Below are 25,946 nucleotides of genomic sequence, written 5' to 3' on the forward strand. Positions count from 1 at the left end.
TGCCAGCTTCATATAACATTTTTATGGAATAACAGCTCTTAAGAAAGTATAAAATTTTATTTAAGTTTTTCAATTATTCTCTTTCACAGTATTACTGCAAACAAAATCTTAGTTAATTTGTAAATAACATTTTTCTTTTTATGAGCATTATATTAAGATGGGTCTTTGGTTATAACAAATATGTAAATACACAAACAGATGTAATAGGTATACATGTAGCATTACACATACATATCTATATGTATGGATGCTTGTAGAATATTTCAGAAAACCAAAATACACAAATAAATAATACAACAGATATACATATAACATTACACATATATGTGGGTATTTGTAGAATATTTCAGAAGTTCAAAGAAAATAAAAACTATTTTTGATTATGAACAATATTTTTGATTATTAGAATAGAGTTCCTGTTCAAATGAAAACTATTTTTGATTATGAACAATATTTTTGATTATTAGAATAGAGTTCCTGTTTACAGTCCTGATTTTTTCATTTTTATTTATCTCAAAACAAATCCATAAAGACTATGTCAAGCTGGTGATTTGCTGCCTATGATTTGCTGGTTTGTAAACTAAACCTGTGATTTGCTCATATGTAAACTCACAGTGCTGAACCTTGACATGCAACATCAACCTCAGCACCAACTGTGAACTTTTCCCAGACTCAATCCCACCCTTGCTGAATCCAAGACCTTAGGGGCAGAGACCAGAAATCTATGATTTAACAAGCACTATAGTTGATTTCGATTCATGCTAACTTTTGTGAATCACCATTTAAAAATACAATTGACATAGTTATAACTATAATTAAATTATAGATTGCAACTTTGCCTATCTTGTCTCTTCCTATCCATAATTACCATTGTAAATCTTGATATACAAACATATCCATAGTTATCAAAGATACACTTGAACAAGTAAAAATATCTTCCCCTGAATATTCATGCCCCTCCCTACCTCTTTGGTTCTTCAATTTATTTGTCTGTATCCCCATTAAATTATATTTCAGGGTGTCTGAAATGAATACAAAATAGAAAGCCAATTCATTTTCATCAGTCTTGGAGGTGGTAATAGAGTAGAGGAAGGTGCGAAGACTGGTGGCAGGGAAGAGGGGTCAATGATTGTGAAATAGGAGGAAGCTGGTGGAAGAGGAGAAGAAAGAGGGAATGAAAAGGAAAGGTTAAATCTGAGAAACTAAATCCAACATATTTTTAAAGTGAGGGATTCTTTTTATTTTATTTGTGTGTGTGTGTGTGTGTCCTCTCACTGTTCATTCATATACTGTGAATGCAGTATATGTATAATTAGTTGACAACATAAGGTATAAGAATGAAATAGGGCTGCTCAGTGACATAACATTTAATAAGCTTATTTAGATGGTACTTGGGAGTCAGAATTCACCTCACACTCTTGCCTGACCATCTGTGTGAATTTGGACAAGTTCCTTTATCTATCTGAGCCCTCGATCCTTTCATGTAGAACCGAGAGTCTGGAAATCAAATATAATTCATTAAAAAATCATACTGTACACTATCTCAAAAACAATAGTTCTCTAATAAAGGCTTCCTTTCTTACTTTTCACTTATTGCAAGCATAGCATGTCACTTCATATAAACCCAGTGAAATGTTTTACTTATTTTAGAACATCAACCAATATTTGAAAAACAGAAACAAATAACCAGAAACGTTGTGTGTGTGCGTGTGATAGGAGGGGTTGGGGAGGGGAGTATATGCATCAGAAAACAAAACAAAACAAAAACACTTTGATAAACATTTACTTAGTTTATTTAATCTTGTTAAATAGGATAGAGTAAAGCTGTGCCTATTGCTGGGATTATGCTGTGTAATCACGTTTGGCAAACTGCTTGGGTGGGTGTATTAGATCCTCTTTATGCATGAAATTGAGCAGTCTTCTGATGAATAATTCCTGTTAAAGTGTTAAGAGTTATTCAGATGAGTTTTGTCCCATTATAAACTTATTGGTCTTCAGAGGCCATGGAAGCATGAATGACTCTCATTTTCATTTGTGTTCTCAGATAATGTCCCATGTCTCATATCTGAGTCTGGGTTGGGGCTTGAGGGGATGACATAGGAATATCTATTTCACTAAACACTGTTTAAGATGCATGGTCACAAAGAGAACTTTATACTTGTTTATAGCATATAGCATAAGGGAGAACAAGGTAGTCTTTTCAGCAAGCTTGGGACAACACGGGCCTCAGCAGATCTCTGCCTGTCAGTGTTCGAGGTCGTCGCAGTTGAAGGGATGAAAGTGGAGGTAAGAAGCCACTAATGTTGTATCTGAGGCGTCTAACCATCATGGCATCTGGTTCAGGAATTTTTAGGAGTCTCAATTCTCCAGGTTAGGATCAAATTCTTCACTTCTGTTCTTCAGAATAACCCTGGGCATAAATGCATGCACAAATGCATCAGAGAAAACATTCTTGGAAACAACACATTTGAGTTCAAACAGGGCTCTCAACATTGTACACAAGCAATAGAGAGTGAGCTGTTTCCCAGCTGCCTTCCAATTAACACCTAGTAGAAATCCTTATGCTGAGCTGATTTCTTTGAGCACTAGGTGACAAAAATAGAGCTCTGAGTCAACAAAATATTCTTGGAGTTCTAAAACAAAAGAGGCTGAATTTGTTTAACCCGAATCACAAATGTATTACCAATGTGAGTGCTGCATGCTAAATCTTAGCTGAGATGAAGTGGCAGTAATTCAGTTTAAAATCCTTAAAGCAGCTTTAATATCATTAGTAAACATCAGTGTTTATAAGGGTAGTCATTTCAAAAAGAAATTGATGTTTCCTTCGACCGAACAATTTAATATTAAAATAAACCTGAATGTCGGGGTTCTGTCTCTGATTAATATAGTCGTCTTCTCCTTTTGTGGGGTCCTAAAATTGAAATGAAAGTGAGGAGCTTTATCATGTTTTATTTATTTTTTGTAGCTCAGCATGACATTCAACAGCACCTACAAGTATAGTTCTTTACTTTAGTGGGCCGCAAGTGGAGAATTTTATGAGTTCTTTTGTCAAGTCAAACTATATAATGCAACCACACTACTCAGCCTGGGAAAGGAATAAAACTGCCATAATTTGAAAAATTGGTGACATCTGCTTTAATGCTGGTACCTAAACAATTTATGACAGAGATTTATCTATTAATTGTGACTATTTTTGAAACTTAGCTATATTTCAGCTATTAAACTAGAAATCTATAATGGATTAGGTAATTTTATGGATGCCTTTTTACAGGATTTATTTGGAGTCTACTCTTTCAGCAACTTTTGTCTATCAGCTATTATGACAAATACTTGTGTGCATGTGTACATTCGTGTATGTGCATGCATTTATGTGTATATATTTTTCACAGCTGTACAATCCCAAATATACAATGAATGACATGCTCCTCACACCAGCCCTATGGTTGCCAATGACCACTTTATTATTCGTCGTCATGATTATCTTAATAATTTCTCTGCTCAGTTTGAAATGCATCGCCATCTCCTTCTTGAGACTCTACTACCTCTTTGTTTCTGGTTTTCATGTTTAAGCATGCCTGATTCTTTCTGCTTCCCTTTACTGGACTGCTCTTTAAACTTTGAATTTTGGAAGCATCTTCCATGTTTCTCTTCCATTTCTGCATTTCTCATTCCCACAGTTTTAATTGCATTTAGATGTTGATGTTTCCCACAGCTTTATTTCTAACCAATTCTACTTTTTTTTTAACTTTTGCCTTTCAGCCCCTTTGAGCTACAGGTACCTTAAATTTAACATGTTTAAGGCTGAACTCTTATTTTTACTTTCCCCTGAAAGGATTCCTCCTCCAGAAACATCCTGCGAGGCACAGTCTGGGGAGCCATCTCAGTCTTCTGCTCCCTCCTCACATCCAACAGATCGCCAGTCTTGATAATGTCTCATGGTCTGGCTCTCATCATTTCTCTTTTGAACCATTGTTGCAACCTCTATATTGGTCATCCTGTCCCTAGTCTTGATGCGTCAAATGTATTCTCAGTGTAACTACTGAAATGATATTGAAAGAACATAGTTTAACCACAGGAGATAGTTCATGTTCTTCAATGCAGCAAACAAGGCATACTCCAACCACCTGCTATTGCTCTTATGAATTTACCTCCAGGAATCCTATCTGCAGTACATTAGCTGTATTACTACTAACTGCTTTTAATTTTTAATATATGTTTCTCTGAATCAACACGTCTCTTTCCCTCTACTCATATCCCCTGCCCTGAATATTTTCTTTCTTCATTCTTTTCTTGGATAGCTCATCCATGAAGATACTAGTCAGATATCACCTCTTTCAGAAAACCTTTACTGAAATTTTCTATGCCATAAGTATTCCCTACTCTTGGGCCCATATTATACTATACATGACTTTTTGATACTTTGATAAAGTATATTTGAGTTATCTATTTATCCACATTTCTCAAAAGCAGGGGTTGTGCCATATTGATATTAGAATCTTCACTATCAGGCTCAATGTTTGGCTCCTAAATATACTAAGATAAACAACACTCAATGGACTAAAATTTTCAGAAAACTAAAGGTCTTCACTGAAATTCATCAACATAGAAATAGAAAAGTTATAATATGTGTCAGTATCTAAACCTACATATTTGATTAACTTCACAATTATAAACACAGGAAAATGAGTTATTTTGATAAACAGAGAAAAAGTTTTGATGTTGGTTATCTATCTACTTTCAAAATTTCAGCACCTAGAATACTCTTCAGAGGTGATTTAAAAAGAGTGTCAATGCAAAGAACATTTGAAATTTATAGTTGATACAGGACCCAGTAAGAGATCTGTCTGCTCATTAGTGAGACAGGGCAACAGTAGAAAATGCTTTTCCCAGGTGCAAGAAGATTACATGGAGGAAAATTGTAGCAGGCATACTAACAACCTATTTGGTCACCGTTCATAGTTTGTTAGCTGCCAGAATGCAATATACCAGAAACGGAATGGCTTTTAAAAAGGGGGATTTAATAAGTTGCTAGTTTATAGTTGCAAGGCCAAAAAAATATCCCAATTGCAACAAGTCTATAGAAATGTCCAATCAAAGGCATCCAGGGAAAGATACCTTGGTTCAAGAAGGCCGATGAAGTTCAGGGTTTCTCTCTCAAGTGGAAGGGCACATGGTGAACACAGTCAGGGTTCATCTGTCATCTGGAAGGGTACATGGTGAACATGGCATCAACTGCTAACTTCTTCTCCTGGCTTCCTGTTTCATGAAGCTCCCTAGGAGGCATTTTCCTTTTTCATCTCCAAAGGTCACTTGCTGGTGGACTCTGCTTCTCATGGCTATGTTGTTCTGCTCTGCTGTCCCTGACTCTCTCATTCTCCAAAATGTTTCCTCTTTTATAGGACTTCAGAAACTAATCAAGACCCACCCGAATAGGTGGAGTTATGAAGTCACCTAATCCTGTTTAACAACCACTCTTGATTACATCACATCTCCAGGGAGATGATCTAATTACAGTTTCAAACATACAATGCTGAATAGAGATTAGACAAAATGGCTACCTTTACAAAATGGGATTAGGATTAAAACATGGCTTTTCAAGGGTGCATACATCATTTCAAACCTGCACGGTCACTTATTAGAAATGCGCTTTCTATTTACCCATTTAAAATAAGTACTCATTTAAATTATTTGTCTAGGAAGAAATATCAACTATTTTTACCTTACAAATCCCTGTCCCATTCATCTAGTTGTGTCTTTTAATGCTACATTACTTATTTGTGAGCTCCAACATAATATAAATTGTACTTGTGGTTTATAGACTGTTAAGAATTCATGGCCTATTCACTTTAGTTGGATTCAGTTCTCTTCTACAAATGTTATAATTCACTACAATTCCTGCACTGCTTTTCCTGCATAACTGAAAAAGAAGCTTGGCAATCAATTTTTGAATTTCAAGGAAGGATTTCAACTAATTCTGAAGTTTTTATTGACTATTCTTGCTTTTCAAATTTTAAAAGAATGTATTATATACAGAAAGAAATTTAAATGTAACAGTGCAATTTATAAATTATTATAAAGTAAACATAACTGTAACCACAATATAGGTAAATATTTTTTCGTGGTAAAATATATCACCACGAAAGGTGATGCTTCTTCCTAGCACAAGGAAGGAATTGCTTTTCTCCACCTATAGTTAAACACGATGGCAATTATTTGTAGCAGAATGTTGTAGATTACCACCTAAGCAAACATCCTTAAGTAGTATAGTTAAGTTTTTCTGGTTTTGAAATGTGTATAAATAGAACTGTAGAATACATATGCTTTAGTATCTGCCTCCTTTCATTCATCTTTGTATTTTTAAGCTTCAGCCACATGTTTGCAGGTTGATTAATTGACTTTACTTGCTGTATATTATTGAATTATTTGACTTTACTACAGTTCATTTTCACGTTCTATTATTGGTTATTATTTCAATGGTTTCTCTTATGAATTAATTATAATTAGTGCTACTGTGGATACTTTATATTATTTCTCCTGGTTCATATGCACCTGAGTTTCTGTTATGAGTATGAGTGTATCCAGTTTTATTAAAAATGCCAAATTGTTTTTCATAGTGACTTTGCCAAAGGATTGTAGGAGAGTTAGTGCTAGTCCCACCTTAATTCTTGGTTGTCATCTGTCTAACCTGAACCAATCCAGTACGTTCACAGTTTTATCATATTGTGATTTTGATCAGGATTTCCCCAATGAAATTTAACATCTTTTCATGTTTACTTGTAATTTAATTTTCCCTTTTGCTCAAGTGACTATTTAAGTCTCTTATCCATTCTGCAATTGATTACAATTGCCAAATGTTAAAATCAAATTGCCATCATTTTTTATGGTTACTGATTCTTTGTTTTTGTTTAATAAATCTCTTGCTACCCTCAGGTCACGAAGCTATTCTACAATATTATTTTCCAAAATTTTATTATTTGTACTAGGCTTATAAGACACCTGAAATTGCTTTTTGTTTATGGATTGAGGTAGGAGTCCACTTTCCCTTTCTTCCTGAATACTTATTTTTTTTAAAGACAATATTTCCCTTCCCTCTCTGAAGTGTAACCTTATCAAAAATCATGTATACATATATGTGTTCCTTTGCCCCTATTCCGTTTTATTGATTTATTGATCTATTCTTCAACTAATTAGCATACTGTATTAATTACAGTGGCTTTACAGTAAGTCTTGATATCTAGTCGAGTAAGCTCCTAATCTTTTTCTTTGAGAGTTTTAGCTATGATTGGGCATTTGTTTTTGAATATAGATTTTTTAATTAGCTTAAATCACACACACACATACACATAATAGCTTCTATAACTTTGGAATTTTAATTGAGAGTGCACTGATTTTATAGATGAAGTTGGGAGAATTCTGACATTTTTCAGTTTTAAGTTTCTTAATTGATGGATCTGGTCTCATTCTCTATTTCTTTAGCTCCTCTTCAAAGTCTTTTGAGTGTCACATTTTTTCCACAGAGGACTTAAACAACTTTTTTTTAATTTTGTCCTTGGTCCTTGATAATTTCTGATTTTATTTTAAAAGGTTTTATATTATGTTTGTTGCTAGTTTATAGAAATACAATTAATTTTGTATCTTAATTTTCTACCAGCTAAATTGCTAAATTTTTATTTATTCTAGTAACTGATCTGATAGAGTCCTTTGGATTTTCTACATACACAGTTATATCAACTGCAAATAATGGCAGTTTTATTTCTGTCCAATATCTACACTGTTTATTTTTCTGGATTTTAGCACTTACAGTATTTAACAGAAGTGACAAAAGGAGACATCCATTCAAAAGGGAAAGCTTTCAATTCCATAGATGTCTTTTAACCTTAGTTTGTAGGTCTGTGTAAATATTTATATTTTGTATATTATAAAAACTAGTGAAAGTTTAGTTGTACTCAGTCGATTTTATCTCACATCTGGTGAGATAGTGAAATGGAATATAAATCAATTTCTCCCGTATTCTGTTACTATGGTGAAATTAATTTACTTTCTGTTAATAAACCTATATTGAGTTCCTCGTAAAAAGAAACTGGTTCATTGTCTTAGTTTAAGTTTACCCAGGTGCAAAGCCTGAGACAGGGTCTTCTATGAGACTAGTTTATGCAGAAATTGCCTAAGAAACCCCAGAAGAAGAGTGGATAAGTGAGACAGGGAAGAAAATGAAGCCAAATAAAAATGGTATATTATCAAACCAGATATTATCACTGTGGTTAAAGGAACTCTAAGAAACAGTATGAAGCATGTGCCTCCGAGTATGTATCTTGTGTATATATCTATCCCATTAGTGGATTAAAGTTGCTGAAAGGGTGGATTAATTCTGTGTGGCACCTAAAGTATCTACTACAGTTCTTTGCACCAGGCAGATTCCCTCTTGCCTCGTTTTGAGTTGATTCTGTTCTTTGATTCCTCAAGGTGATGACCAGCCATTGTTTCTTCAAAAAATAAATATAAGTTCGGGAAGGTAGGAAGGGAGGGAGGAGGGGAAGAGAATGGAAGGAAAATCTTTTTCTACTAACAGGGTGGTAGGTGGAATGATCTACAGTGACTAATAATATAGTTTGTCCTAGGGTCATATTTGATATGAATTCCTTCTTTCCTCTGTCCTCCAGGTTCCCTCATCTTCTAATGGTCTTGGCTGCTAGCCCAAGGCAGCAACCCACACCTTCTTCTTGGGGAGTCTCAGCATCTGGTTATTATGTCTTATCAAGCCATGGTTGTGGAAACTGTCCATTCAAAATTAGGATCAGACATGGCAACACAATCTACCTCAGTGAATCCTCTGAACTTCATGTGTATTCTTTCTTGCCCTATTATAGAGCAGCATGCTTGTTTCTTCATATTAATCAAGGTCAATTTCCCCTGTCAGTTATAGCAACTCCTTTTCTGTATCTTGTGCTCTGTTGGCACACAAAACCAAAAATAACCACTGATTAACCATAAATTTAGGTTTAGTAGAATTATTACTGTGTACTCAATGTAAGCGTCATTCCTGTTCCCAGAAAACCAGGATTCTGGTTCAGCAGAGCCTAAAGTATATGTTCCCCAAGGAAGTTAGGCAGCATGATGGCAAGAGAAGTGACTCTTACGTTTAACTCTTGATTCACAGGCTCATCTATTCTGCCTATCAAGAGCAAAGTAGTGTGTAATGGTTGTTCTTCCTTGGCCCTACAGTGAACCATCCTCAAAGTTGCCCTTGGCCGTTTCTTTAAGAGGTCATTCCAGTATCCTACCAGTGTTCAACAAGTGTTGAATGTTTCACTATATTAGGGCGGGTAGAACCTGTGGTCATGTGCCCTTTGTTGTACTTCCTTTACATAAAATCAACCTCTTGGTCTGAAATGATGTTATGTGGGATCTCATGGACAATAAATCAGGTATTTGGTAAACTCAGAGACTGATATTTGTCAGTGCCCTACAGGCAGGCAAACTAACCCATACTCAGAACGTGTACCAACCACAGCAAAACCCACTACATCTATCAGCCTTCAGTTCACCTGGTTTTGATGTTTTTTAAGCAAGATTCTTTTTGGTCTCCCTTCTGTCTTGCCTTTAGGAACACCATGGTCAAATAAATACCCCATAAGTCCCTGAAGTTCACAGAAGTACAGTTTCTATCCCATCCTTGTTGGTTGTTTTGAATATATGTGCCCATCTGCCTCTGGTGTTTAAGTACTGACACCTGGCTTTGGAATCCAGATTACAGAACTCTATCGTTTATATTGACACTAAGAAACACAGTTTCATAGCAGCATTTGCTACCCTCTATCTTGTGCTAGAGAGGACAGCCAACACTGAACTTCTTGATGACACCAGAGTACCTCTTTTTAAACCAGTGTGAGTTGTTTGAGAGTTGAGAGTGTTATCTAGACCCTTTGGAGAACAGAGCTAGTGGGTGGTTTCTCTAGTTTTACATAATAAATCCATTCTAAGATGGCCACTTTTCTAAGCCTTTTGCCCACTTTCTCAGGACTCTGTCAGGGTTACCTTGTTTTTTACAGGCCATAGTGTTTCACAAGCTTCAAGGAACAACCCAGCAAATACATTAGCCTCAGCTCCAAGTGTCCTTGCCGCTGTCATGAGAGAGCATGTCTATATTGATAATCTAGATCATGTTCTCCCAGATTCTGCCAATACTTATGTACATATCATATGCCTTTGAATTATTCAGGTAATGATAACCCCTTTTTTTGAATTACATAAAAGAAGAATTCTACATATTTTAAGGTTTGCTGTAGAATAGACACACATTTGTTGTTACTTTTTGTTGTAACATTTTGATTATCATTTTTAGTACTACCACCATCTAATATTTGCGTTGTGAAACATAATTGACAAACAGATTTTAAATATGAATACGAGTGAACAAATGAATATTTGTATTATCTTTCCCCCTTTAATCTAGCAAGGGTAGGCGTAATAATAATAATATTGTCATGTTTTATAGATAAGGTACAGAGGCTCAGAGAAGTTATGGGACTTGACAATTTTCATATATCTATTTATTGATTCAGCTGCTTCTTGAATTTGTGTCCCCTTACTCCCAAAGCCAAATATATTTTTCTACCATATTGCAGTAACTCTATTGAAGACTACCATATTTTCCTATCAAGTTGAGAAATATAGAAAATTTTTTATGCACAAAAGATGTGCAACAAATTCTGGAAAAGAAAGTTTTATCCCTAAGCAAAATATATCTGTATGATTGCTTTAAATTTAATGTATTTTTATACATATTTTTAATTATGCAATCGTATTGCTCACATTTCACTATGATCCCTTTAGAGAGAAAACAATATATATATATCTTAAGAGACTTCGTCTTAACATTTAGTTTCAGCTATGTTTTTTTACAAATACTTATTTACTCATGCAGAATAAAATCATATATCTTACTTGATCTATGCAATCTTGCTGTTATTTCCTGACCATATCTTCTATCAGGGCATATGTCATCATTAATTTGGTATGATATAAATACAGCAACTAAAATAAATTATAAAAGCATAAAATTGTAGAGACATAAGATACCATACAAACAACCTCTCTAAACCAATATTTTAATTTTACGAATAGAAAGAATGTGACCCAAAGACCACATCCTTAGAATTTTATAATGAGGGTGTGAACTCACATCTTGCACTCCCAACATAATGCCCTTTCAACTATGCCACCCAGGGGACTATATTCACTTTTCCAGCACTTGGTAAATATCTTTTCATAGGTCTTCAGAGTATACAGTTTGTTAGATATCTGAATTATGTTAGATCCTATTAATCCAGTAATATGATCACAGCAATACCATTAATGCTTTTGCCTGAGTCATAAAAGTTATCATAATTTTAAGATTCATACTATTAAGAAAAATTCTGGCATTGGTTATATATTTCTTCTCTACCAATATTTTTTAGTTAGAAAAAGAAATATCTTTTAAAAAGAAAAAAAAGTCATTGCAATATTTTCTGTCTCTAACCTGATACTAAGATATTATTACAAAGAGAATACTATAAAAGTTATCAAAACCCAAATTGCCATGAAGACAGCTAAGAAAGTTCACTTTTAAAATGTCGAGCAGATGTTCAGTGAGCAAATTAACAAAATCACTTTAGAGGACAGTGTAGAGAATGGTACAGTCAAGTATGTTGATACCTAAAATGTATGAACACTATAGATACATGAGGAAAAAAAAGAATATTACAAATAACACTTAAAATGTCAGAAGATGTTAATGTCATTGAGCTTATTAGTTTCATTTTGCAGCAATTTAAATTTTATAGGAAATTCAAAACAGCCCACTCTTCAACCCCAAGATATTAAAGAAAAGCTTACATAACCCAACAAGTGTCTAAGGTATGTCCTTTTGAAACTGAAGTCAGTCTTACTCTTTAGAAGCCTGGAATCTGCTGTAATTGTTTATTATCTTCAGGGGTTTTTGAGCTCTGTGCATTCTAACTTGTTCATGTTAGAAAGAGTTGTCAATAATATGGAATAAGGGATGAAACTAGTTGATGTTCTCAGAGAGCCTGGCCTCTCTGGGTTTCAGGACCCTGGTATTATTTTTATACCTAAAACTATGCATTAGGGCATCATTTTTTTTCTCCTTCTTTGACTTCTCTTATCATTTAGTTATACAATTGATATACCTTGGGACTTTATAGAAATATAATAAACAAGAAAAAACAGTGAGATAAAGAAGAACGGGAAGAATCATGGGATTATAAAAATACATTTAGTGAAGTTCATCAGCACCAGATACTTTTTATCACTTCATTGTGAATATAAAAATTAAATGTGCAAAAATAAAATGAAATTATCTCATAATTCGTTACTTAATTGCTTCACTTTCACTTAATTGTACTAGTAATCAAACAACATTGTACTGAAAATTTTCTACTTCCAAGGATGCAGAGAGATCTCACCACTTTTCACACTGCGTAGCATATATTTATTTGCAAATATGCGTCTGCTATAAGGAGGAAAGTTTAATGATGATAGGCAGGAAGGAAAGAGGTACAAAAGTGAAGACTTGGAACTCCCGCCTTTCATGCAGGAGGCCTGGTTCGATTCCTGAACCATTCACCCCCCACCCCAGAAAAGGTGAAGACTTAGGAGGGGTGAGTGGGGAAAGAAAAGAAAAAGAGAAATAAATAATAGGAAGTGAGAGCACCCAATGAGCAGATTTTCCTTTGTGCTTTCAAACAAGGAATTCTATAAAACACATTCCGGAACAAAACAAGAGTACTTTCCCCTCCAAATTTGTGGGACATTTTCTGATGGTCTCATCTAATCAGCTGAGCAACTATATTTCAGGTATAAATATTCATACTTAGAAAACTACATTTAATATTATGGTGTTACTGAAAATCTCAGGTGTTCTATGTCTTGAAAAGACTAAAATTTCAGCATTAGTGCATTGAAATATCATTCACAAATTAAAACAGCTCAGCAAATGTTCCTCAGTTACATAAATTTAGTTGAATTTTCCAAGGTTTGCTTTTATGATTTTTCTCTTTGATTTTCACTCAATTACAAGTCATAAATCCCATGAGCTCAAGCAGAATTCACAACAGCATCAAATCTTCTGTAGACTTAATGTGGATCAATTTTTATTTTAAAGCAAATGCTGTCCATAAAAATATTTAGAGAGGATATTTTAAAACAATAGCACCATATTTTACATAATATTTTATTCCTGCGTGTGGGTCACTTTTTGAGAAACAATTGGGTGTGTATAGAAAAATATCTGAGGTTCAACATAAACATTGCTTATGATGAAAGAATAAATGACAATGAATGAGTTAGAGCTAAATGCATCTTTAAGAGATTATCTAGATTCCACACAAACTCGCTAGCATTTAACTATGGTTATTAATGCAGGAAACCATCTATTATAATATCTAAAAAGTAATATTATCTAATATTAAAATTGTTAGCTAACATATATTGTCTGTTTGCTACATGCCAGGAACTGTTTCAAGCGCTTTCTGTCCACTAGCTGATTTAATCCTCAAAAATCTGATGTGGTAGGTGCTAACATTATCTCCACTTACCCCTGCAGGCTCCAAGAAATGAAATGCTTTTCTAAGTTTATGTAACTGGCAAGTGGCAGAATCAGCACTCTCAAGCTGTGAAATCCTAAAGAACTTGCATTTATTTCAGTTGGAGGCAGCCTAAAATACTGCATAAGAGCTCTGAATTTAGCATTAAACAGTCCAGGATTTAAATCCTAACTGTATCACTTGGCAATTCTATGATTTTAGGTAGTGATCTAGTCCCTGAAAATCAGTTTTCTGGTATATAAAATGTACAGAGTTCATAGAGTTCTCTAAAGCTTAGAAGGAATTATTCACAATCCTCCCCAAATAACTTTTGTAGCCAGTGGGACTGTAATAATAGTGGCAGCAGCATGAACATTTTGAACCTGTATTGAGATTTATTTTAATTTTGATTCTGTCATTTATAGAATGAGCCATTTTCTCAGCTTTGTATTATCCACACATTTAAAAAGAATGTGCTTTATGCCTCCATCCAAATTGCTGATCATGTTGCCCGAACACTAATCACTTACAGAATTTTGCTGTTTGCCACCAGAGTCTCCTACAGTTAGGCATTCAACTTCAGATTGATTCAGTAGTCAGTTCTGATTTTAAATCATTATGCCATCATCTAGAAAAAATTTTTCCATCCAATAAGAGGTAATGAGGAAATTTCTCAAAAATTTTACTGAAATTGGCTCTATTCTATATATTGTCATTTCCCATTTACAAATATGATAACCTAATAGAAAAAAATACAATTATGCTGTCATGAGATGCACTTACTATAACTAATTTGAAAGTCACCTTTGGGCTCCAAACTTTCTGAACTTATTTTTATGATCTTGTCATAACCTATGGATTATGAGTGATAGATACAGGTTGAATGTCATTTCCTTTCTTAGCCTTGCATGATTAGATTCATCGCACCTAGTTTTTGTGATGCCTATATAGTTTTCTGATAATAAATCAGATATTAATTTAAATAATCTGAGCATACTGACATGAGGGTAAGATTTAATACAAGTAGAGTATGGTTTCATATGTGTCAGAATACTCAGTAAAATGTGAAATTATTTAAGTGACCTTTTTTACATTAATCTTTCTTATTAGAATGTAATTTCCAGAAGAGTGGATTAGAAGCCCTGCTACATTCCCTGACAGCATACTGTATACTTGCTGCATTACTGGAACTTATCATTATAGCAATTAAAAAAAACAGGCAATTATCATTTAATATCTACTTTCGCCACTGTAGTTCAAATGACATGAGATTAAAGAGGACGTCACTCTTGTCCTTCATTGCAACCCCAGCCCCTATATCTCTGTTCAGCACAAAGTTGACAATAAATATGGTTGAATAATTGAATGCATGGCTGAGTCAAATCAAATTTTTGACATAATTATTTTGTCTCTGTATACACTGAATATATTTTTTCTCATGTGGGAGGGGAATATAATAATATTATTCAAAGAAATTCAATTAATATTTACTGAGCTGGGAACTCAGTTCTTCACTAAAGCATTAATGTGAACAAGGCGCATTCTCTGCCCTCTTAAAACTCACATAAGATAGCAGAGGCATAATTGCAAATAAATATATACAATGCAAGGTGAAAAGTGCTGAGACTACATATACAAAGTGCTATGGGATCAGAGAAAAATGGGAAATAATTCAACTTAACATTCAGTATTTAAATGATTATGGAAAAATATGTTTTTCATTTATCTTTGTTCTTTTGGTTTTGTTTGATGAAAAAAACCAAAGTATTGGTTCAGTGTGTACATTGTCACATTTCAGGAAAGTGCTCCACTGAAAAAATGTTCTTTGTGTATAACATGCTTTCCAGAAAGGTGAAAAGGATTTCCTATGTTTTTATCCTTCCACTGTTTATTCCTCCTTTATATGTACTCAAGCTCAGACTTTCCAAAAATGTTTAGCAGTGTGTCTGTAGCTCCACTTCACAGCTTGTTTAAATAGATTTCCTGCCTGTTTCTATTTGTATGAAATTCACTAAGGCCTATTTAAAAGTTACTTGCAGCAACAGAGCATTGCTTGAGTTTTAGAACAAGAAATTGAATCCAGATGATCATATATGACACACTCAGCTTTTATGAACCCTGCCATTATCTCTGCATTTGGGCATTGACGATTTTATATAGAATTAAACCTCTAGATTCCAAATGTGGCTGTTAGTTCACTAGCAATTTTTTTTCCATCGTCTCTCTGAAACTCATAGGAAACCCTAATGGGCCATGCTTTTATAAAATATTAACATATAGAATCAGCAATAAGAGGAGAAAATGATTATTGTAGTTTATTTTAGATGTAATAGTGAGCTTTGTGAAACGCATAGAAACTAATTTTAATTTATATCTGAGACAAGTATTCATTGACTTCTTAGATGGACAAGGTTTATATGTTTTGTATTTTATATCAATTTTCAATGAAATTAATTTAGATAATCTGAGCATACTGACATGAGGGGTAAGATTTAACATAGGTGGAGTATGGTTTCATATGTGTCTTAGTATATCATTTATCAAGTAGCTAAGCACATATAATTACAATAGACAGAGGTACAGGAGAGAAATTGAGAGTGAGGAAAGCTGATGTGATGGGAAAAGCAGAGTGGTAAAATCTTGGCTTTATAGTTTGTTGCTTCCTAAGTGTACACGTTGGTTGTTTAAGTTCTTATGACATCAATTTTCTCATCAATAAAAGGGACGTGATAATAATAACTCCCTTACAACTTTGATGTGATGATTAAATGAGATAATATACATAAAAGCAGCTTTAAACTGGGAGGTGATAAACAAATATGAGTTACTATGTATATACATGGGACACATGATCATGTCTAATTGACAGGTAGCACTACATTAGCATCTGCACTCAACCTCTAGCTTTATTCGTGGAACATAGTCAGTAAATGAATATAGCAACGACTATGGTATAATCTTCATATTTTAGTTTTACTCTTTAAATAAATAATTTGCGGTACTTTTAAGCACAATTAAACAACTAGGGAACATGGCTTATACTTCTGTATGTCCAGCACGCAATATTGCACCTGGAAAATATTACATGTTTAAAACATGCTTATAAAATGAGTGATTAGAATGCACTTCCCAAAACAAACAAACAAGCAAATAAAAAGACAAAAAAACAAAAAATTCAACAAATGAGGTTACAATAAGGAGATGCTTACATGGAAAAAGAATGAAATGTAACCCCAACGTACAGCATGCAAAGAAAAAAAAATGAGTGATTAGAGTGGCAGTTCCAATGCTGAGTGAAGAACAATGTCAGAATTGTCAGCTCCTATCAATTGGGTAAAGATAGATGTTTCAAATTTTGAAGATTCATTGCAAACCATGATCTGTGGCAGAGAAAGTATCCATACAGCACTGTAGGATGTAATTGTTTTCCCTCTTTATCGGCATGGCATCTCAGATAGAGGTCTCTTGAATAGGTGGTCACTCATGAGTAAAAGATGTGGGAATAAAAAGTGGATATTTTAGGCCCAGTAGTCCAGTATTCTTTTCATTTTTTAATGCAACTTTATTGAGATATGTTATCTAGTCACATTCCGTATAATCATACAGATTATACAATCAGTGGCCCACAGTTTCATCATATAGCTGTACATTTATCGTCACAATAGATTTTTGAATATTTTCATTATTAATTAAAAATTAAAATTAAAAGTAGTAAAAAAACACTCAAAGTATCCCAAACTCCCTCCACCGTTTATTTATTTATTGTCAGTATGACCATGTGACAGTGAAAACTTTGTGACTGACATATGTTTGTACTTATCAATCTATACACTGAATAAAGCATATGTCAGTCACAAAGTTTTCACTGTCACATGGTCACACCTTAGAACCTCTATAGTCATTCAATCATCATCAAGAATTAAGGCTATTGGATTAAAGTTCGACAATTTCAGGCATCTCCCTTTAGCTATACCAATAACCCCAAAGCTGAAAAGGGATATCCGCATAATGCATAAGAATAATCTCCAGAATGACCTCTTGATTCTACTTGAAATCTCTCAGCCATTGAAACTTTATTTTGTTTCATTTCTCTTCCCTCTTTAGGTCAACAAGTCTTTCTCAATCCCATGATACCAGGGCCAGGTTCATCCCTGTGGTCATCTCCCACATTGCCAAGGAGATTTATACCCCTGGGAGTCATGTTCCACGTGGGGGGGGGGGGAGGGCAGTGAATTCACCTGCAGAGTAGTCTTAGAAAGAGAGGCCACATCTGAGCAACAAAAGAGATTCTCTGGGGATGGTGCTTAGGCATATTCATAAGTAGGCTCAGCTTTCCTTTGCTGGAATAATTTTCATAAGGGCAAACCCGAAGATAGAGGGCCTGGCCCATCAAATTAATGAAAACACCAGATCTTCCCCAGGTGGGGTAGCCTAGTATTTCCACTTTTTCCCTCAGTCCTCAAGGGGACTCCAAAATTATTATTTTTAACCTTCTGTACAGATTATTCTGGGATGTATCAGGGCACCACACCAACCTGTACAATCCAACAAGATCTCACTCCCTATTCACTATTTTATGAAGTTATGGTGTTTGAATAAGCTGTTCATATAAGCTAAATTAGATAGTATGCTCCTGCAAATACAAATTTTACACCAAAAAAAACCATTTCTTTCTTTGGTCTTACACAGAAGTTGAAGCCTTAAAACACATCAGCATCATTCTCAATGATGATTTTAGTCCTATCCACCCTAGTCCTACACAGACCAGCCTTACTCACATCTCCAATCAAAATCTGATCACTCCCTCAGTGTTTTCAGCAGTTACTGTGTGGGGCAACGCTGAAACCCACAGCTGTAGAACTCTAGTTCTGAGTCTCATAAATACCCAAAGTTCCGGGGAACAACCAGGTTAACACAAAGAGCTCAGCATCTCAGAATTTAGAATTAATAGCCACAATTCTGTATAGATGTGACTTCTGTAAGAGCTTACAATTCAGGAGCCTTTACAATAGGCCTCCACTTGATAACGTATAATCTCAAATTGAATTCTCATGAGCTTACACATTAAAGTTCATCCATGTTAGTGCAGTGTTACTATACTTGTCTTTTCATTTCTGGCTTATTTCATTCAACATACTGTCCTCAAGCTTCACTCACCTAGCTACATGCCTCACAACTTCATTCCTCCTTGCAGCTGCCCAATACTCCATTATATTTGAACACCACAGTTCCCCCTTTGATTCCTCAGATGAGGTACCCTTAGGCCACTTCCATCCATTGCATAACTAAAACAATGTTGTCATAAACACAGGTGTGCAAATGTCCATTCTTATCCCTGCTCGCAGTTCCTCCATGTATATACCAAACTATGGGGTTGAAGGATCGTATGGCAACCCCATGCCTAGACTCCTATGGAGCCACCACACTGTCCTGCAGAGGAGCTGCACCACTCTACTTCCCTACCGACAGTGAATAGGTCCATCTCTCTCTCCACATTTTCTCCAGCACTTGTATCTTTCTGTTCATTTTCAAACAGTTTTATTCACGCATCATACAATCCATCCTTTGTAAAAAAAAGTCAGTGGTTCCCAGTATAATCACATAGCCATGCTTTCACCTCCACAATCTATATGAGGACATTTCTATTTCTTCCACAAAGAATCCCATACCCACCCCCTATATCCAACCCCCCACCCCCTTTTTGACATTTAATTTTGGTATATTGCCTTTGTTACATTCAATAGAAGGATATTATAATGTTACTGTTAATTATAGACCCTAGTTTGCATTGATTGAATTTTACCCCACCCACATACCATTCCATTTTCAATACCTTGCAATGTTAACATTTATTTTTTTCTCCCTCATGTAAAAACATTCCTATATTTGTACATTTAATTATCATCATTGTCCCCTCTAGGCATCACTAAGTTATAGAGTCCCAGTTCTTATCCTCTGTTTTTCCTTCTGGTATCATACATGCTCCCAGCCCTCTGCCCTCTGCCCTCTGCCCTCTGCCGTCGACACTTTCACACTCAGCTTCATTCAGTATTCTGACACTGTTGTGCTACCATCAGATAGTATTGTACTATCCATTTTTGGATATTTACAATCAGTCCTGTTGAACACTCCATACTCCTTCAGCTTCAAATGCCCAATCTCTACCCTCTTTCTATCCCCGATAATCTGTGTTCTCAACTTTAATTCTCAAATTTCACTCATTAATGTTAGTGCATATTAGTGAGACCATACAGTATTTGTCCTTTTGTTTCTGGCCAAGTTCACTCGGCATAATGTCCTCAAGGCTCATCCACATTGTTACATGCTTCATGATTTTATTCTGTCTTATAGCTGCATAATATTCCATCATATGTGTATACCACAGCTTGTTTAGCCACTTATCAATTGATGTACATTTGGGCTGTTTCCATCTTTTGGCAATGGTGGATAATGCTGCTATAAACATCACAGTGCAAACGTCTGTTGTGTCCTTGCCTTTAGTTCCTCCCTATATATACGTTGTTACGGGATTGCTAGATCACATACTTAGCTTCCTGAGGAACCACCAAACTGCCTTCCAGAGTGATTACCAGGCTACATTCCCACCAATAGTGAATTCATGTACCTCTTTCTCCATATCCTCTTCAGTACTTGTAGTTTTCTGTTGTTGTTGTTGTTTTTTTTTTTTTTATAATGGCCATTCTAGTAGGTATGAGATGATATCTTATTATGGTTTTGATATCCATTTTTCCTGTTTGATATCCAGTGACCTTGAGTATCCTTTCATAAGTTTTGAGCCATTTCTATTTCCATGTCTGAAAAATGTTTGTCCATGTCTCTTACCCATTTTTTATTGGATTGTTTGTCGTTTTGTTGTTGAGTTGTAGAATCTCTTTATATATTCTGGATATTAAACCCTTATCTGATATGTAGTTTCCAAATACCGCCTTCTATTGCATAGACTGCCTTTTTACTTTTCTGACCAAGTCCTTTGATGCACAAAAGTGTTTAATTTTGAGGAGATCTTATTTATCTGTTTCTTTTTTCATTGCTTGTGCTTTGGGTGTAGCCAAAGTCCAGTACTCTTTTAACTATATTTTGGTAAAATAAAAATTCAAAGACTGGAAAAATAAAATTGGAATATTGCTCTTCTACCAACAGAAATACAAAATTTTCAAGTTAATTGTGTTTCTGATTATAGGTTAAATAATATCCTGCCGAGCCTCCCCTTGAACAGTAAATTATATACTCTCCTAATTATAAGGAAGGATATTGTAGGATTTTGTCAATATCTTTTTATAGTTAATATAGCAAAGCATTAAGAAAATTCTATCAATATATTTTCTAATTTAATTGGTATTTGTGATCCTTTTTATCTTTCCTTTGTCCATTAATGGAGTGGGTATTTATAGTAGATTGACAGTGCTGAAACAGACAGGGGTCTACTCTTATGGATCTCACAGACCAGTGAAGAGTTAGATGTTAAGTAAAGACACACACCATTAAATGTAAAAGTAAAGTTGTAATGAGTACTATGAGGGAAAAATATAGAGCATTTTGTGTATGTATATCATTGAAAAGCCCTTTGAATAAGTGCTACAAAATCTAAGACCTAAAGAATGAGACTAGTAAGAAGACTACTCCAAGCATAAAAAAGTAAAAAAGAAAAAAAAGAGTTTGGCATAATAATAAATAACGCATCCTGAGTGACAAATGAGGCTGGAGTTGAAACAGTGGAGCAAGATAAAATTGGAAAGGTAGTTTGGGGCCAGATCAGGAAGGGTCTGGTAGGACACATTCATAACTTGCACTATTATTTCAAGAGCAATGGTTTATCTTTGAACGGTTTTAAAGAGGCATTGATATGTTTCAGTTGGTGCTTTCAGCAGCCAAATGAGTTCCTTTGTGAAATATGGATGGGCAAGAAATGTTTGCAAGGGGATCATTCAAGGCAAGAGATGCTGTTTGCTTGGGCTAAATTGACAGCAGTGAAAATGGAGTGCAAACAATAAATTCTGGACATAACCTTATTGAAGGCAGGAAGAAAAAGAAGGTATCAAAGCTGGTTTCTAATAATGTACTATGAAAAATTATGTAAATTAGTGCTTACTAACTAATAAGGAAGAGTTTGGAGGAAAAGTCTTGGATGGGAGGATTCTAAACTCCAATTTTGAGTATTTTAAAGCTCAAATACCATGGAGATATTGAAGTGAAGAAATCATAGTTCGATAAAAGAACATAGAGCTCAAACGACAGGTTTAGGTAGAAATATATATATATATATATTTCTATATGTGAGGTCATCAGCATATGAAAAGGTAACATTTGATGCCAAAGGGATGGAATGAGTGTCAAGATTCAGGCCCAAGGAAGTCCAAAATGTTGGATTGAGTAAAGGAGGAACTGGGCTATGAGACGGAGTGTCCAGAAAGAGAGGAAAATAAACAGTGATCATAGAATCCAAAAGAAAAGAATATTTTAAGGGGAGCAAGGTCAAGTGTGTTAAAGGCTGATGAGGGGACTAGTAAGATAAGAAACTAAAATTATGCATTAGATATGGCAAAATGAAATCCACTGGTGAATTTAGCAAGAGCAATTTAGAAGGTCTAGTATTAACAAAAGAGAAATTGGAATTTGAAAAGAAATAAATAAGGAGTATATCAAAGCAGAAATTGTATATGAACTTTTTTTTTATTTATAGTCACAAGAGCAGAGCTCCCTGGAAATGCAAAAGGAATTTGAATCCATTGATGGGTATTGTCCTGCACAGAGTAGATGGAGAATTAATGGAGAAGACAGATACAGATGTTGTATGGTTGACAGATTTATTTTGAAATGATTGTCTCCATGTCTCAAAATAAACAGTGAAATTCATAGCTATGGGTATATTGCGTACTGCATTTTCTGTGATTTCATGGTATCATTTTTGGGACATTTCCATATCACTTCAGACTAGATTGCCTCAAAGAATAGGGACCTTTTTTTTTTCACCTTAACTTTTCCATAATATTCTTATCTTTAGAATGTAGACAATAATAGCTGTCTCACTGGGTGTTCTTATATTTTGTAAGAACTAAAATATAAAAAGAATGTGCAACTCATCACATATAAACTTCTACTCTTACATGGAAGTTAAATTCTAAAAGAAACTATTAGCCATATCTAATGGGAACAGGGGTAGAAGTAAACCACTATGAGGTTGGATTAGAACAATCAAATCATAGATGTTTCTTACTTTAAGGCCATACTGAAGCTGATTGCTTCATTTGACAACAGTGAATGTTGCTGTGTGATGATTCTATTATATAAATATCAGATATGTTATATTCTGTTAAACAAGGGGTTTGTAATCTAACAAAAAGTCAATAAAAACTTTGGCTTGTGATGAACAGGAAGATGTACCACCCGTGGATTTACTACCAAAATACTGGGCACCAGATGGACAGGCATCCTTTTTATGTGAGCTGTGAAGAGCTGCCTTGTCCAAGGTCACGTTGCTCCTGGGTTAGCCCACATCCTGACTGATGCCTGAATGTAAAGGTCTGGCCGGTTTGGACTGATTTGGAACTGTGGCTTGTCATTCAAATTCCAGAACACCTTCCCAGGTTAGCCAAGGCTGCTTTTTGCCTTGCCAGTTAGACTTCTCTCTCAATCCAATCCTGTTTTGTTCCCTCCCTTCCACAGGTGTTGATTCCAAGGGCAAGCAACTAATAAGCCACTGACAAATAATATATATCACTTGCAACCTGCAAACAAAGACCCTAATATAGTACAGCTTTCTCTTCCATTCACATAAGGATAAAATCCGTGAAGCTTTTTTTTTATATATATATGTCTAGGCACTGTGTGTAAAATAAATAAAAACAGGCAATATTTCTTTGGCTTCTTTTCTCACTATTTAGTTTATGATGTCTCAGAAGAATTAGTTCATTGGGATTTCTGAAAACCCAGGACTAGAAATATTCCCTTTGTGTGTCATAATTCACAACGTAGATATATAGCAAATACCCTTTTCGCTGTCTCATTCCTTCTCTCTGAACATTTTTATGAGGAGTTCCAATGGGCCCACAGTCTTTTCTAATGATTTTATGACTCCTCAGTATCATACCCATCCAAATTTGTGTAGACAGATTTCTATCAAAAGCCATCAATCTTTATGAAAATAACAGAATCGATGCTTCTTCTGGGCAAATCAAATCAAAGTGGTTCAAAGTTGTCATGTTGGATGGCAGCTTCAGTCTCCAGTTAGAGTCCTCAATTTTTAAGTTTGAATGAAGTCATAACTCTTCTTTATTATCTGCAAAGATTCTTGGTAGACAGATTATAATTTCTGTTTTACAGTACTACACTTTTAAAAAAATTTACTATTTTCATCTATTTTTTTATACCAGGTTCAAGTTATATGATATTCTTTATTTCTCTTATATTTATTTATCCTATATTTCTCCTGACATAATCAACATAATTCCATAGAAAATATTCCTTTATTCCAATAGAAAACTTCTGCCTGACCAGTTATTATTTTGTCTTCTTATTGAGTATGTGCTGATAAAAATAATGTATGCTTAAATGAATTTTTCCTAGATTTTTTTCTCCAAACTGGATTTTTTCTATTTTAGCTAGAAAAACTTAAAGATGCTGATAAAATATCTGAGCCTTTTATAAATTTGTAACTTTTAAAGATTTATGTGTATATCTAATATTAAGGTGAGCATCAATATGATTTTGCACCAAAATTAAAGGAAATGTGATAGCACCTTGTGCAATACCTGTTGATGGTAAACATTTCCAAATAGCTACCCGTTGTTTATACAGGCACATAGAGATGTGCTATGAAAGTAGTTGGAAGGCAGGTAGCAAAAAAGGAAAAACACAGTAGAATTTGAATCCAAAATTTATCATCCCAAAGGCAGGTTATACATTTTATACATGTTAGCTCTTTTCCTCTGTACATACATACGGTTCTGGGAATAGATGAAGAAAAAAGTATTGCTTCCAATGAATTACATTTTTTCTAATTTAAATACATATTATAATCAGAATAATAGAAAAAGTATGCTTTAGTTATTTCAGTGCACTATTGATTGTGGAGTGAATATAAGACATGAATTTCTAAATCAATCCATTTATTCACATCCCAGATAAGAGGAATAGAACATAATTAAAGATTGTAGAATTTTAAGTCTGACTCAAGGAATAAAACATCACAAAAGGATGAGACTCCTGCTCCATTCCAGTGACTTTACGAAGTTAGATGAATATTATTGGCTTGTGGCACTGCATGTAAGATGGAAATAACCCTTTTAATTTTATGGTTGTCAGCTGGAAACAATGAGTGCCTATGCCCAGGAAATGTATTATTGATAGTACTGGGAAATAGCGATAGATTTTTTTGTCGTTAGATGTGTATCATACTGGCCAATGGCACTTTTATTTATCTTGCTTTAGAAACATATCCGATAATCTAATACTTGAATATTCTCCAGAAAATTCAATTATGGAGAATTTCACAGAGAATTCAATTGTCACATTTTCTTCAGTTTTCAGTTAGGATTTTCTCTCCTGAGTGATATTATCAAATAATTTTGAGGAACCATGAGTATAACAAAATGGTCTGTGACAGACAGGTAATAGGGCGCAGATTATTGTTTGCTCTTAAGAAAAATCCATGATTATGTTTACATTTAGTACAAAATAATACTGGATAAATATGAAATTGAAACTTGGTAATAGTGGAATATAAGATGATGAGCCCCTTAGTAGGCTTAGAGGAAGTTATTTAAAATGCTTTTTTTAAAAAGCTTTTTATTTTGAAATAATTACTCAGAGGATGGTTGCAAAAATAATATAAAGCACATACATAGAGAACTCCAACATAACCTTTGACCAGATACTGAGAACGTCTGTTTTTAATATTTTGCCACATTTCCTGTATCATTGTATCCATGCATCTGTCTATATATTTTTTAAACATCTGAGAGTAAATTGTATACATCATGCTCTTTCAACATCAATGCCCCCATGTATAGTTCCTAAAAACAAAAAATATTCTCTTATGTAATCATCTTAATTGGAATTATCAACTCAAGAAATTTAACATCGCAATAAAGCTTATAGCTTCATATTTTTAAAATGTGGAAACACATATTTTCCATGTCATCCATTCCTAAGAATATAATTCAGTAACTTCTAAATTGTTTTCCACATTGACAGCACCATTTTACATTCCCATCAACAATTTACAAAGATTCCTTTTTCTCCTCATCCTCTCTAATTATTTCCATTTTTGCTTTTAAATAGCCATTCTAGTACCATGTGGTAGTACCACATTGTGGTTTTAGCTTACATTTCCCTGATGGC

The 25,946-nt window shown here is 34.5% G+C and overlaps 1 protein-coding gene and 1 long non-coding RNA gene across 2 annotated transcripts in view; one reads left to right on the forward strand and one right to left on the reverse strand.

Annotated features, from left to right (window-relative positions):
* PCDH15 (protocadherin related 15) overlaps nucleotides 1–25,946 on the forward strand; it is a 1,748,268-nt gene that overhangs the window by 1,512,873 nt on the left and 209,449 nt on the right. The window lies entirely within an intron of this gene.
* Nucleotides 1,800–18,477, reverse strand: LOC143653908 (uncharacterized). The gene is made up of 3 exons (XR_013161608.1): nucleotides 18,365–18,477; nucleotides 10,945–11,034; nucleotides 1,800–2,410 (listed from the first exon to the last, which is right to left on the reverse strand). It is a non-coding gene; the product is annotated as an uncharacterized LOC143653908 (long non-coding RNA).

The sequence above is a fragment of the Tamandua tetradactyla genome, chromosome 13, assembly GCF_023851605.1.
Source record: "Tamandua tetradactyla isolate mTamTet1 chromosome 13, mTamTet1.pri, whole genome shotgun sequence".
Lineage (NCBI taxonomy): Eukaryota > Metazoa > Chordata > Mammalia > Pilosa > Myrmecophagidae > Tamandua > Tamandua tetradactyla.